The sequence below is a fragment of the Mustela erminea genome, chromosome 16 (assembly GCF_009829155.1).
Source record: "Mustela erminea isolate mMusErm1 chromosome 16, mMusErm1.Pri, whole genome shotgun sequence".
Classification (NCBI taxonomy): Eukaryota; Metazoa; Chordata; class Mammalia; order Carnivora; family Mustelidae; genus Mustela; species Mustela erminea.
This window is the reverse complement of record NC_045629.1, coordinates 29,851,792-29,866,112: the sequence shown is the minus strand read 5'-3', so window position 1 is coordinate 29,866,112 and position 14,321 is coordinate 29,851,792.

Sequence of the window (14,321 nt, the reverse complement as noted above, 5' to 3'; positions counted from 1 at the left end):
TGCCTTCATTATTACTGAAGTTGATAATGGTGTTTATATTAATTCTGAAAATATGAAAATTTTGCATAGAGGTGCTAGGCATGAACAAGGTGGGAAGAGGACACTCTAAGAACAAAACCAGGTAAAAACTAGTTCAGCAGTTTTACTTTTTTCCCCTGTCTGGGCTTTTCCAGTGAATAGGAAATGCTGAAGTAAGCAAGATATATGCATAGTGAAATTTTCCATCCCCCTTAGAGGAGAGTCCATACTCGACAGATGAAGTTTGTGGGGCTTTTGGTTTCCAAGTGCCATGGAGGTGAATGAGAGAAAAATAGGTGGAATTTTTAGGAGCAATGGGAAAAAAAAAAAAAAGATTTAGGCATCACCAGCTATCTTTTAGGGACCATATTTTCTTTTTCTTTTTTTAAAAAAGATTTTATTTATTTATTTGAGATAGAGAGAGCGTGTGAGCGAACACAAGCAGGGGGAGCAGCAGGTGGAGGGAGAAGCAGGCTCTCCACTGAGCATGGAGCCTGATGTGGGGCTGGATCCCAGGACTCTGGGATCATAACTTGAGCCCAAAGGCAGCCATTTTACCGACTGAGCCACTTAGGCGTCCCAAGGAACCATATTTTTATCACATTAGAAAACTTTAACAATTCACACAAAAAATTTAATGGACTGAGAAAGCAAGTGAATAATTACTATTTTGCACCTCTATTCATGTACTTGTACAATAGACTTACAATGGATGAAATTTAAACCTAGGGGTAACAATATAGGTACAACACAAATAAAATATGGTATATTTGATGGAGACTTTTAATAAAACATTCTCTTTGCCATTTTTCATATATACTTTATGGTGATGATTTCAAATGCTGCATCACCTGATAGTGATTTGTATTTTGATTTTATCTGGCTATGAGGTCCTTAGATATTCATTAGTTATTCTTTCTAGTGTATTCCTTTGGCATGTTGTTTCTATTGTCATGTGTCCCATTCTTACAATAGCATATTTTCTTCTTGTGATATCATAGCATTGTGTTTTGAGACCTCTGAGGACTTTATCTTACTCTCTGTTATGCTGTCCTATGACACCACAGAATAAAAGAATAGATAAGTAAAGCTAAGATATTGCTATAATTGGTTTAAAATCTAAAAGCTTTAGGTCATGGTTATGTAACTTTAAAACCTGAATACTTTAATGATTTCAGGTTCACGAAATTGTTATTCCACAGTTGTTTAAAAATTTAAGGTACATTTTATTCTGCTCAGTGCAATGCCTATGTAGACATATAAGCTATGATTTGTTGGTTGGAGGGTTTCAATTATAGTAAAGGTAATTATATTTCTTTCTGAAATAAACTTCCATTCTCTGGATAATTACATTTGAATGAAAAGAAAATATCAAAAGCTTGGGTTCCTCTGGAGATCTTTCCTCAGTGCTTTATTATTCTGGCCTCATGATGGCACCAAAGGGTAGGAAATTATTTTTTGAATTCCTGATGACTTACTGAATTGCAATAAAAAAATAAAGAAAATTAGCAAAGGACAATCAAGTTTGCTTAACTTTCCATATAAAGAGGGTTGGAGAAGTTGGTACAGTTTTGGGTATGCCCCCTTTGGTATAGATGGTTATAATTCCTTCCTACTCTTCTCTGTGCAAGACACTTCCTCTCTCCTTTCTCTCAAATTACTTTGTCTCCTTCTCATGATCCCTTCTCCTAGTTTATCTACTCTGTTGCAGTAAGGAAAACATGCTGATAGGAAAAAATAAATATTTCCTTGATCTAATTATAACAATAAATTTGTGTCTGAATAACTTTGAAAGATATACATTTACTGGATGACCATTAAGGAATCCACTATAAAAGGATATATACATCATAACATATGAAAAAAAATGCTCTTTCAGGTATGATACTTCACTGATTTTCCAAGTTCTTAAAGAATCAAAATTTGGAATTTAATTTGACACCATAATAAATCTTATTTCAGACTGAGGGCCATAATCTCAGCTGTTAATTTGTGTTTCTCATTGGTAGATGAGACATTGTTAATGTGTGCATTCAAATGAGTGCACTGCTATGTGTGCACCTCTGTATATCAACCCTGTGCACTACCTTTCTGCTAGCCATTGAGAGGGAATAAAATAAATGTAAGGTGTGTTCCTTATCCCTTCAAAGATACTTGTAACCCAGCTCAAGTGAAAACATGAGTATATCTAAAAATAGTAATAACAGTAACAATTTGAAGGCCTTGAATGTTGGGAAATAAAAATAGTGCAAGATGGCTTTTGATTGAGAAAAAACTTAAAATGCTATATAATGCAACAGGACCCTCAGTATTAGATGTTGAAAAGACATCTAAAAACAGGTAGAGTATCCGTTAGTCCAGAATAAAGGTGGGATTTTTTCCAAGGGTAAACCTAGCACCAAGGCAAAGACTTTGAATGACCTTTTTCTTTTTGTCTGCATTAAATGATTTCTGTCATCTTCAGCATGCTTATAAATGATGCCAATTCAGGAAATATTTAAACTTATTAGGGGTGCCTGGCTGGCTCAGTTGGTAGAGTGTGCGACTCTTGATTTCAAGGTTGTAGTTTCGAGCCCCACTCTGGATATAGTGATTACTCCAAATTAAAATCTTAAAAAAAAAAAGAAATATTTAAATCTATAAAAGGGTATTGTTGGTGTGGATATAAGATTCTTTTTTTTATATTTATATTTAGATTTATTAGATTTAGATTTAGATTAGATTTAGATTTATTTAGATTTATTATTATGTTTATATTTATATTTATATTTATTTATTTGACAGACAGACAGAGATCATAGAGAGGCAGGCAGAGAGAGGAAGGGAAGTAGGCTCCCCGCTGAGCAGAGAGCCCAATGTGGGGCTCGATCCCAGGGCCCTGGGATCATGACCTGAGCTGAAGGCAGAGACTTTAACCCACTGAGCCACCCAGGTGCCCCTGGATATAAGATTCTTATAATTTTATTTTAATCACTTCCACCCTTACCACCTTCCAGAAATGGAAGTATTTCCATGGATTACATTAAGTCTCATAATTATAGAAACTAATGATAGATATGGTTCTTAAAATTCATTTGAAAAGATGCTTTTCTATATGGACAACATTATATGGATTTTGAAATTTGAAACTGAAATAATATTATTAAATTTGTGCCCCTCCACCTGGGTGGCTCAGTTGGTTAAGCATCTATCTTTGGCTCAGGTCAAGATTGGGGTTGTGGAATGGAGCCCTGGATTCAGCACCCTGCTTACTGGGGAGTCGATTTGTCCCTCTGACCCTGCCCCCACTCGTGCTCTCTTTTGCTCCCTCTCTCTCAAATAAATATATAAAGTCTTACAAATAAATAAATAAATAATTTGGTGCCTTCATCTTCAGAGGAGGAAGCCAAGGAATAGGAAGTTTAATTACTTGTAGCTAGATGGTGATACTAGACTAAAATCTAGGACTTATAGAAAATTGTTGAGTATTTTTTGTTTTTGTTCTTATCTACTTTTTCCCCCCTCAGAAACATAAAACCAACATGTTTTATCTGCTGGATACAAAGAAAAGGATCCTAAAAAAAGACCCTAATTTCAGAAAACCTTAATTTTGGGTTAGTCTAAATATACAGATAGAAATATACAGATATTTTTCCCCTCTAAAAGTTCCATCTCGGGGTGCCTGGGTGGCTCGTGGGTTAAAGCCTCTGCCTTTGGCTCAGGTCATGATCCCAGAGTCCTGGGATAGAGCACTCCACATTGGGCTTTCTGCCCAGCAAGGAACCTGCTTCCTCCTCTCTCTCTGCCTGCTTCTCTGCCTACTTGTGATCTCTGTCTGTTAAATAAATAAAATCTTAAAAAAAAAAAAAGTTCCATCTCTTCCTCAAAGATCGACAATACTAAGATAGACTGTGTTCCTTATTGTTTAGCAGTATGCTCCTTTATCTGTTATATAAATGAGAAAAATAGCATAAATTCAGTAATAAATTTAAAGTTATTCACAATTTATTGATATATTTTAATAAGTTCCTGAATAAATATTATTTTATTTCAATTTCCTATGCAATATTTATATGACCAAAACAAGTTTACATTTGTCATATTATATTATATTATATGCTCATATACACATATATGCAAATACTTGTAGTCACATGCATATACATATGTATAAGTAGGGAGCACACAAAAAATGCATACACACATATGAAACTTCCATTATTAGCAATCTGATATTTGTAAAGTAGTTAAACTTTAAATATTTGTAAGGCTGTCAAAACAATATGAGTCATACTGTAAGTGTTACATATGTACTTCCTTTTTGTTATGATACATATCAGTCTATAACAAACTAGATTTCAAATACATGAAGAAAAATAAAAACACTAGGTCTATTTTGTTTTTAAAAATACATACTTGTTTTCCATACAAAAGGATAAAAAACATTTCCACTATGGTTGCGATATTTCTGAAAACATTACATCTTGACCAGTCAGTAAATAATAAGTGCTAAATGAGTGGTATGGAAAGTAAGTCTTGTGGAAGTTTAGAAGGAAAGATTGCTTCCAGATGAAATGCTCAGGGAATGCTGTACAAGAGGCAGAATTTGAGCTGCGCTTTGAAAAATGGGCAGGATTTGGATAAACAGAATAAAGAGGGGCTGAGAGGTATTATAACAGAAGTAAAGTGTAAAGGCAGAGTTTAATTTTCATTTTTCTCTGCCTCGGGGTTGATGAGAGGAGATAAATATGTTTAAACATGAAGCCAAGAGGGAAATCTCCTTTCTTTCTTTAATGATATTTGAACTCTCTCCTCCTATCATTGTATTCTTCAAAATAAGGCTTCCTGGAAAATTCTCCTTTCTATTGTGCTCTCTTGGATAAAGACATATTCATATCTGTTGCTTTAAAATATTATATTCCCATAATTAGGATACTATTTCACGTTTACAATATTGAAATGAAAGTGTGTGTGAACGTGTATTGTTCTTTATAAGAAAAAAGGAAGCTGTGCATTTTTTCTGTCAGAGTAAGGAGAGAGTTACCTTTCCTACTCAAGCAATATAATTGAAGTACACCTGGGCAACAGATTATACCATGTTTAATAAACTTCATGGAAATTTGGCCATAAGGGGTAGCTATAAGAATATTTGTCACCTCAGAAAACAAAGCTTTACTCTTCATCTTCAAACAGCTCCATTACCTATATCATCTTAACTGGCAAGGGACACGCTCTTGTATGCGTTGGTTAATGAAAGCTATGGGACAATTTATTCATTAGGAAGGTGTGTAATTCACAGAATCTTAACAAAGAAAATAAAACTAGGAACAGATGTCTGCTGAAACAACGTCAAGAACCTCAAAATTTCCAAACCTCCTAAATGTATGTCCAAACTGAAAACAGATGATTTGGGGATTTTCTGTTGTTTAGGATTACCTGCTCCAGTGAGCCCCTCTGTTCTACTTCTAACAGAGTGCTGACTTAGTTTGTCTGCTAGGAGGCTACCCAAGCTGCAAGGATCTGTAGTAATTACACTAGATTTGGGTTATCTCTCAATGTAAAACCCCGAATCAGTTAGATATACAAATGAATGTATTTTATTTCCTATTTTAATGTTGGTCAAAGTTGCTTTAAAATGTACCCAGAGTGCATTTTGGGTTAGTATATGAAAAGAATGTTTTGGCAAACACCAGATTGGCAAAAATTAGCTGGATTTCATATTCTCAAAATAACAGTGCTTCATCTGTGAATGCACACCAGTTCAATCTACAATATTTATTACACCCTTTTTGTGAGCAAATTCCTGTGATTGCATCACCTGAGGAGTTATTTAGATGTGATTAAAGCCTAGAATTTCAGCTGGACAAGCCCACAACGTTTGTGGCTCCACTTTGCACCTTAAAACTTGCATTTGCACCTGCAAAAGGCTGAAATGAATCGCAAGTCAGCACATGTGTGTTCCATTATTCATTTTTTATGAGCAGATGTGGGTGATGTGGGCAAAGAGCTAGATGCATCTTTAATTGAGAAAACCTGTGGAAAAGTTATCCCTAAATCTCTCCTAGGGAATTGATTTAGAACACGACACACCATGATTTGGAAACTACGAGTCAGACCCAAATGTTGACCAGACAACCTAAACTTGAACATAGGCTGTCAGAAATGAATATTAAAGACATTAATCCTCAGATTTTCTTCCTTTCAAAATTTCTCTTTGAATAATGCTGTGTCCATTTTTTTTTGTTGTTTTCTTCTAGTGTTTGCCTTAAAATAGTAGAAGCCATCAGGATTAAAGACATAAAACTCAGTAGCATTCATCTGTAGAAAAATAAATTGGGTCTCAAACTTATATTTCCATGTTTCATTTACACAGAAGGAGTCTTAGAATTGTGTAATTTAAAGGTATTTGGTTTCATTTACGCTAAATTAACACATCTGAATATTTATTCTATAGTAGATACTTCCCTAGTTGTTAGTGATTGAAGTGGAGGTAAAAGTGAATGAGACACAGACTCTGACATTAAAAAATATATTTCAAAAAGCACAGTTTATAAAGCTTGGCTATTCTAGACCTTATAATAATGATATAGGTCCTGGTCAGGCCAAACCAAGCTGTATGTGCAGTATTAGATGAATTGCTCCACAAAAACCAATGCTATGCCTATACAGCCAGTGGAAGTGTTAGGTATTAGGAAGACAATGAGGAATAAGCCTTTAAGAAATTTATAATACATCAAAAGAGAATAAAGTGATTCATGCTAGGAGAAAGAATGCAAGTTACCTCAGCACTGAGGAACTGGAGACAAAATTACATCCACAGGTAGAAGTAAAAATAAGTTGGTGTTAAGCGGGTGGGAGAAAGCATGGAAAGGAGCTCTAGATAGAAGGAGAGGCACATGAAAGATACAAGGACCATGAAAACCTGGTTCCTTGGAGGAACAGTAAGGAGATTTGTCATACTCAAACATAGAAAGGAAAATATTATGGAAATTGAATTTGGAGTGCTTACAGTTATAGCTAATATTTATCTAGTACTGTGTGCCATACTGTAGTCAAAGAACATTAGAGAATTTATCTCATTTAGTCTTCACCATAAATCATGTGAAGAGATGTTCCTATTTTAAAAATGAGAATCCTGAGTCTTGGAGAAACTAACTACATATCTAAGATTCCTAGCTATTAGATGACAAAATTCAAACCAAGGTTCTAGGCTCTATGTTCTTAACCACTACACTGTGTGACTTTTAATGATCAAGCTGAGACATGTTGAGGAGTTTGTATTGTATTTATAGAGCATTTGGTAACCATTGAAGAGTTTTAGGCCTTGAATTTTAGCAAAGTTGAATGAATGAATGAATGAATGAATGGATGGATGGATGTGAAGTATTGGAGGGGAAATGATTCTGTAATTAGGAAGAACATGTAGGAGGCTATTTTAGTATTCCAGAGAAAGATAGGAGTATAACTAAGGTAGTGGCAGAGAGATAGAGAAAATTGGGAGTTTTTAAATGAAATTAAGGAGGCAAGAGTCAGTATTAGTATGTGCTATACTTGAAACAAGTGTTTGGGGGAATAAGTTAAGAGTGGCTGGGTTCTTGGCTTTCAGTTTAGACATTTTGATAAGTTACTGCACTATTGATTGGAACAGTGGTAGCTCAAATGTTAAATACTTTTGGAGGCTTTTCATTTGCTTGCTCCCTCCACACACGTCCTCCACTACAGAGTTGAGAAGTAGGTGGTGTTCTCTGGGTTTTTATACTACCCTGAGGACACAATCATCCATGCTAGTTACCCTACTGCATGGGCTTTCCCACTTGACTCAGGTTCATTAAGGTCATCCTTTACATTCAGTATCTCCAGAAGCGATCAGAGATTTGTTTAAATATTTGTTGAATGAGTACAATGACACATATCAGTGGTAAAAAAATACAAAAAAACAGTGGGGGCTCAGGATATAGTAAAGTCTACCTCATAAATGTTACCTTAGGGAAAAAGGGAAGGAAGTGGAAATATGGGAACTATTTTTATCTAATTTTTCCCATAATGCATGAGGTTTAGGGAGAGAAGGTAGAATATGGGAGAAGATGACTGGCTACAGATACTGTGTTGAGGAATAGAATTTTCCCCTTTGGACATAGCTTAAAATATCACAAGATTGGATCTTTTCCTGAGGACGAACTGCATTTTGCATATTTATCAATAGTTTATTCATTTTATTTATCAAATCATTTATTTATCATTTTGATTTATCAAATGAAAACCTCTTCAATATGAACATCTGACCCAATGGTCAGAGGGGGGGACTCTATAAAAAAAATATTTTCATGGAAAACACTGAGAACGGCACAAGAGGATAAAAATGGAGAAAATAACAAGGATGAGATCATTACAAATGGGGCCTAGAATGGTTAGACTGGACACAGTGTGGGAAGCAAAGCATAGAGGAGGCCCAGTGAAATTTTGTTCGGTGCTATAATAGGACACAAGGAATACCTTATAGGAGTCATTGTGAGCTTGAGGATGCAAGAGTCAGTATTATCTCCTTCCATTAGGCATATTCTCTGAGCTTAAAACCTCAATTATTTCTTCCTGGAATTGAGTTAACATCATTGATGCTACAAATTTTCAGTTTGGAACTCTGTAGTTGGCTGGTGTCTTACTTGAGCTCTCCCATCTCTCATCTTTTAATTCTTAATTACCCATTTATATCACCTGACTATATGTCATCCTACATCCTATTCACCTGATTATACATTTCTGTAAGTGCCTTTCCGGGTAGAGAGAAATTTCTTAGTAATTGTATATCACTTCTTTCTTTCTCCCTAACATTTCATATAGGGTCTTGTACACAACAGGCATTTGAGAAGTATTAAGTATATAATAGAAAGATGTGATATAATAATTTTATAGTCACTTTGTGAGGAGAATGGATCCAGAAAACGAATGGGAGGATCTTTTATTTGCTGTCCTTTTGTCAACCTGAAGACCATATAAATGATGAGTGTGGGATGCAATATATGAGAGGAGATAAATTAATCCACACTTGAAAAAAAGAAAGACATAAAAGAACCAAGGTGAAAGTGGAGCATGTTGTAAGAAGGGGGATGCAAACCTGTGGGAGGGGTTTGCCGGAGGCTAAGGACTTAACTTGAAAGGAAAACAGGAATCTCAAAGTGAAGGTTTATGCCTTGAGTTATGGAAAGCCTTTCTATTAGTTCCTTTATTAATCTTAAATAAAACACCTATTCCTGAGAAGACTATAGCTGGGATTTGTTGGAATAATGGTGAATGAAGAGAATGGTTGTGTCCTACTCCTGGAGTCAAGAACAGAATCTTCCCTTAGGGTGTAGCTATAAATAGTGTTCAAAAGGTAGGGAGGGAGGTAGATCTAGAGATAGAAACAGATCTGCAGGGACAAAATCCTTATGACAGTGTGTACTCTCCCTCTGCTTTTAAACAAAGAGTCCACTGTGGATGAAAATAAAAAGGAATAAAATAGGGTTTTTTTCACTATGACAAAACACCAGCACTGCCAAATTAAGAAGAAAAAGTAGGAGTAATGGAGATGCATCACCAGAACAGTCCAGAAGAGTGACAATAGTGCAGTGGAAACAGCCACATAGCTCTAGTTCTATCTTTTAAGCTCTGTGAGAATCAGTGTATTGAAAATATGAAATTTGAGACACTGAAAGATTAAACATGTTAACATAGGTGGAAATACAAAATATAGGTACTTGGAACATAGCAGATGTTCAAGAATATTTATTCCTTTTCCTGAAATTTCAACTCTTCAAAGAGCTGCTAAAGTTTCTATTCATGTTTAAACAATGAGAAAGTAAAGGCAATGATGGGAACTACAACCAACCTTACTTTTTTTTTTTTTAGATTTCTCTGATTTTTATTTAATTTTTAAAATTTAATTTTATTTACATTCAATTAACTAACATATGGTTTATTATTAGTTTCGGAGGTAGAGTTCAGTGATTCATCTGTTCTATGTAACACCCAGTGATCGTTATGTCATGTCTTCCCTTAATGCCCATCACCTCATTACCACATACCCCTACCCCTCTCCTCCAGCAGCCCTCAGTTTGTTTTCCTATCATTAACAGTCTCTTTGGTTTGTCTCCCACTTTGATTTTATCTTATTTTATTTTTCCCTCCCTTCCTCTATGCTTCTCTGTTTTGTTTCTTAAATTCCGCATATGAGTGATATAATATGAGAATTGTCTTTCACGGATTGACTTATTTTGCTTAGCATAATACCACTAATTCTAAACCTTCAATGCAATCTTGATCGAAATACCATCAACATTTTTCACAGAGCTGGAACAAATAATCCTAAAATTTGTATGCACTAGTTCTTGCTTCAGCAGCACATATTCTAAAATTTGTATGGTACCAGAAAAGACCCCAAACAAACAAAGGGAAGTTGAAAACAAACAAACAAACAAACAAACAAAAACTAAAGCTGGTGACATCATAATGCTGGACCTCAAGCTGTATTACAAAGCTGTAATCAACAAGACACAAGTACTGGCACAAAAATAGACACATAGATCAATGGAACAGAATAAAGAACCCAGAAATGGACCATCAACTCTATGGTCAACTTATCTTCGATAAAGCAGGAAAGAATATCGAATGGAAAAAAGACAGTCTCTTCAATAAATGGTATTGGGAAAATTGGACAGCCACATGCAGGAGAATGAACCTGGACCATTTCCTTACACCATACACAAAAATAAATTCAAAATGGATGAAAGACCTAAATGTGAGATAGAAATCCATCAAAATCTTTGAGGAGAATATAGGCAGCAACCTTTTTGACCTTGGCCGCAGTAACTTATGGCTAGATTTGTCTCCAAAGGCAAGGGAAACAATGGCAAAAATGAACTATTGGGACTTCATCAACCTAGCATACATACATTTATTTATTTATTTATTTTTAAACTCATTTTTTTTTCTTTTTTAAAGATTTTATTTACTTATTTATCTGTCAGAGAGAAAGAGAGAGCGAGAGAGCACACAAGCAGGCAGAGAGGCAGGCAGAGGCAGAGAGAGAAGCAAGCTCCCTGCTGAGCAATGCGGGATTCTATCCCAGGACCCTCGGGTCATGACCTGAACTGAACGCAGCGGCTTACTGCACTGAGCCACCCAGGTGTCCCAGTCAACCTTAACTTTTAAAAACGGGAAAACTGGGGGTGTCAGGGTGGCAGAGTCGACTAAGTGTCAGACTCGATTTCGGTTGAGGTTGTGATCTCAAGGTGGTGAGATCAAGCCCCATGATGGTCTCTGCCCTGGGTATGGAGCCTGCTTAAGACTCTCTCCCTCTTCCTCTGTTCCTCTGCACCCCCCCCCCCCATAAATAAATAAAATCTTCAGGAAAAAAAAATGACAATTATGTGGTTTTTTAAAAATTGTCTTTACTCTGAGTATAGTGGGGACCTTGTGAGAAGGGTGATGTCACCTTAAAGTTTCCAACTGATAATAAATGGAAATGTTGGTAATAATCAGAAATGTGCCAGAAATATCATAAAAGGCAGGTTGTAATACTTCAAAGGGTTGTAGTTCCCAGTTGACATAAGCCTGGAGATCTGGTCATGGTACTAACTCATGATGAAGATGATGATGATGGTGATGATATTCCTTTAGCTCTACAGCACTGACTTTAAAACTAAAACCTCTCCCACTTCTTACTTGTCTCTTAGCTCCCCTTGTGGTAGAAGTTTGTTCCATTTCCTTCTAACCTATTTCAGTAACACTGTGTAATAGTGTGTCTACGATGTAAGAAATATACAAGGTACAGTTTTATTACTGTCATCTTTGCCATCACCAAAGATCACCTTTGCTGAAATTCCCTGATACTAGCAGTCTTTTTGCTGACCACAAGGAGGTAGCCATTGTCAGAGATTGGGGTGCAGTCACAAGGCCAGGACACTTTAATGGTTCTTTTATCTCTCTCCCTTGGGACTAATAGGATTAGAAATGAGATTGAACTTTGTAGAGCTCATCCTATCTACACAGTTCCTTCCAGGAAACTGCTTTATTCCTGTTTCCAGACAGCCAGAGTTGTATAAGATGATTTGACTTAAGTCATATCATCTCTAAGCTTCCACCATAACAGATTTGATCCCACTCCTTGACCCTCTAAAAGGGAGGATGAGTTAAGAAGGCTGGGAGCCTCCAAAAATGAATATCAGACTCCACATTTGCAACCGATTCAAATGAAAAGGAAAACAGAAAAGATAATATATATAGAGAGAGATACAGCTGCCTAGATAGCAATTTAGTAAGATGTAATTTTTGAGAAGTTGGCTAAAAAGGTGGACTGGATGGAATTTAGCTAATGATGTACATTAGATATACCACGGGTATCTGCAATGAGAAAAAATGTAGAGACAGCAGAAAGGCTTTTTTCTTTTGTTTTGTTTTTGTTATTTTGTTCAAATCCTGAGAAAGATTAAGGCATGACTATGCAGTGAGGACAAAGGTATAATGTGAAGAGGTGAGAAAAACAGTTCTATGCTCAACTACTTCCATTTCTTTTTTGTGCCACAGGGGATAGGTTTTAGGTGAGAAAGTTTAGAATGAGTATTGATATGAAATTATGGTTGAATGAAAAGGCTGTTAGAGATGATGTAGCTCTTCTTCTGACACAGAATATTTGGAGCTCAGCTACTATAAGAACTTGCATATGCACTTGAAATTTTCTCAGTGATCTCTAAGGATTTGGTGAAATGAAAAAGAAATACAGGAGGACAAGAGACAGGCCTACTGTCCCCACTTTCATTGAGGGAAAGCTGGAAGCTGCAATATAAAACCAGTAAATGTGGCTTCAGTACTGGGTAAAATTCTAGAATGGCTCATCAATGTATATTTAAGGCTTAGAACAATGTTAGTCTGAATTCATCATATGCTGTATTCTAGGTTAGCCTCAACATTTTGATAAATTAGACCAGGTTCAAGAAATGTACAGTCTTAGGATGTTAGCGAGGATAATTCCATTATATCCTTTGCAAGAAAATGGAGAATTGAGTGCTCTGTGATAGAAGACAACATATGATAAGCTGAACTGTTGCTCTGTGATAGAAAACAACATATGATAAGCTGAACTGTTTTGAAAATATTATATAGAATGGGCTGGGTCACAAGTGTCTTGAGGACAGCGAGTATCTCTTGCCTGACCTTAATATATCAGCATGGAGCACATAGCAGATACTAACAAAATGTTAATATCTGACCGAGTGAAGGAATGAACATTGAATAGAACCATTCAAGATTAGTTTGTTATCTAAGTAATTTTGAGAAGAAACTGTGCTAAAAGAAACATTGCAAGATGGCTTCTGTTAAGATTCCACGAACTCTCCTGGACTAAATACTTACTGGCAATGGTAAGGTTGCTTCTGAAATCTAGTTTTAATTTAGAAACACACTCATGATTATAAAATTAAACTGATACATTTGTGTCAACATTGTAGTTAATTATATCTATAAGGCACAGAAAGTAGAAGCTCAATAACCCATATGCTCTTAAAAATTTTTTTCCTGTGTCCAGATCTTTTGTAGAATTACCTTACATTATAAAAAGCTTAAAGTATTAGAGGAACTGTCTGTAGAATTGAAGTTATTTTCTGTATGTGATATGGTGGCTAAGTTGAGGTTGTATATTTAATGAGCTCAAAATACTTTAACTTAATATATCTAGTTTCATTTTGCAATGAGCAAGGAAACTTTGACCTTACAATGAATGGATCAGAGTTGGCAAGAATTGTGCATGGTAGTTTTGTGATGCAGATTTCAACTAATGGACCATGTAATTAAGATGACCAATTGCTAATGCAGTTGGAGAAATTCCAAGAACTCTGATACGAAGCCTACCAATTACAGTGCATTTCCCACTACTATCCAAGGGGATTAATAATTCTTTTCATTGCCTTTATTGAAATTCTTCAACAAATTTAAGAATATCTCAATTCATAATGGAAGAAATAGTATTATATCTACTTGCACAGTAAAGTACAGGAAATGAAAGAGGCATAGCTCATCTCTAAGTATCTATAATAGTTCTATCTGGTACTTTTTAACGTAATAGTACTTTCATAATTATATTTTATCTCACTGATATTGAATATATATAAATGAATCCACAATATATTGATCTTTCTGTCAAGACGTAATAAATAATCCAGATAGAGGTGAAAGGCAGGGGATAACATACATAGATGAGTCAATTTTTTTTAGATACACAGTGTCAGTAAGTAATAAAGAAGTTTCCTCATTATTAGAGCATTTTCTTCCCCTTCCTTATTTTTACTGCTAGA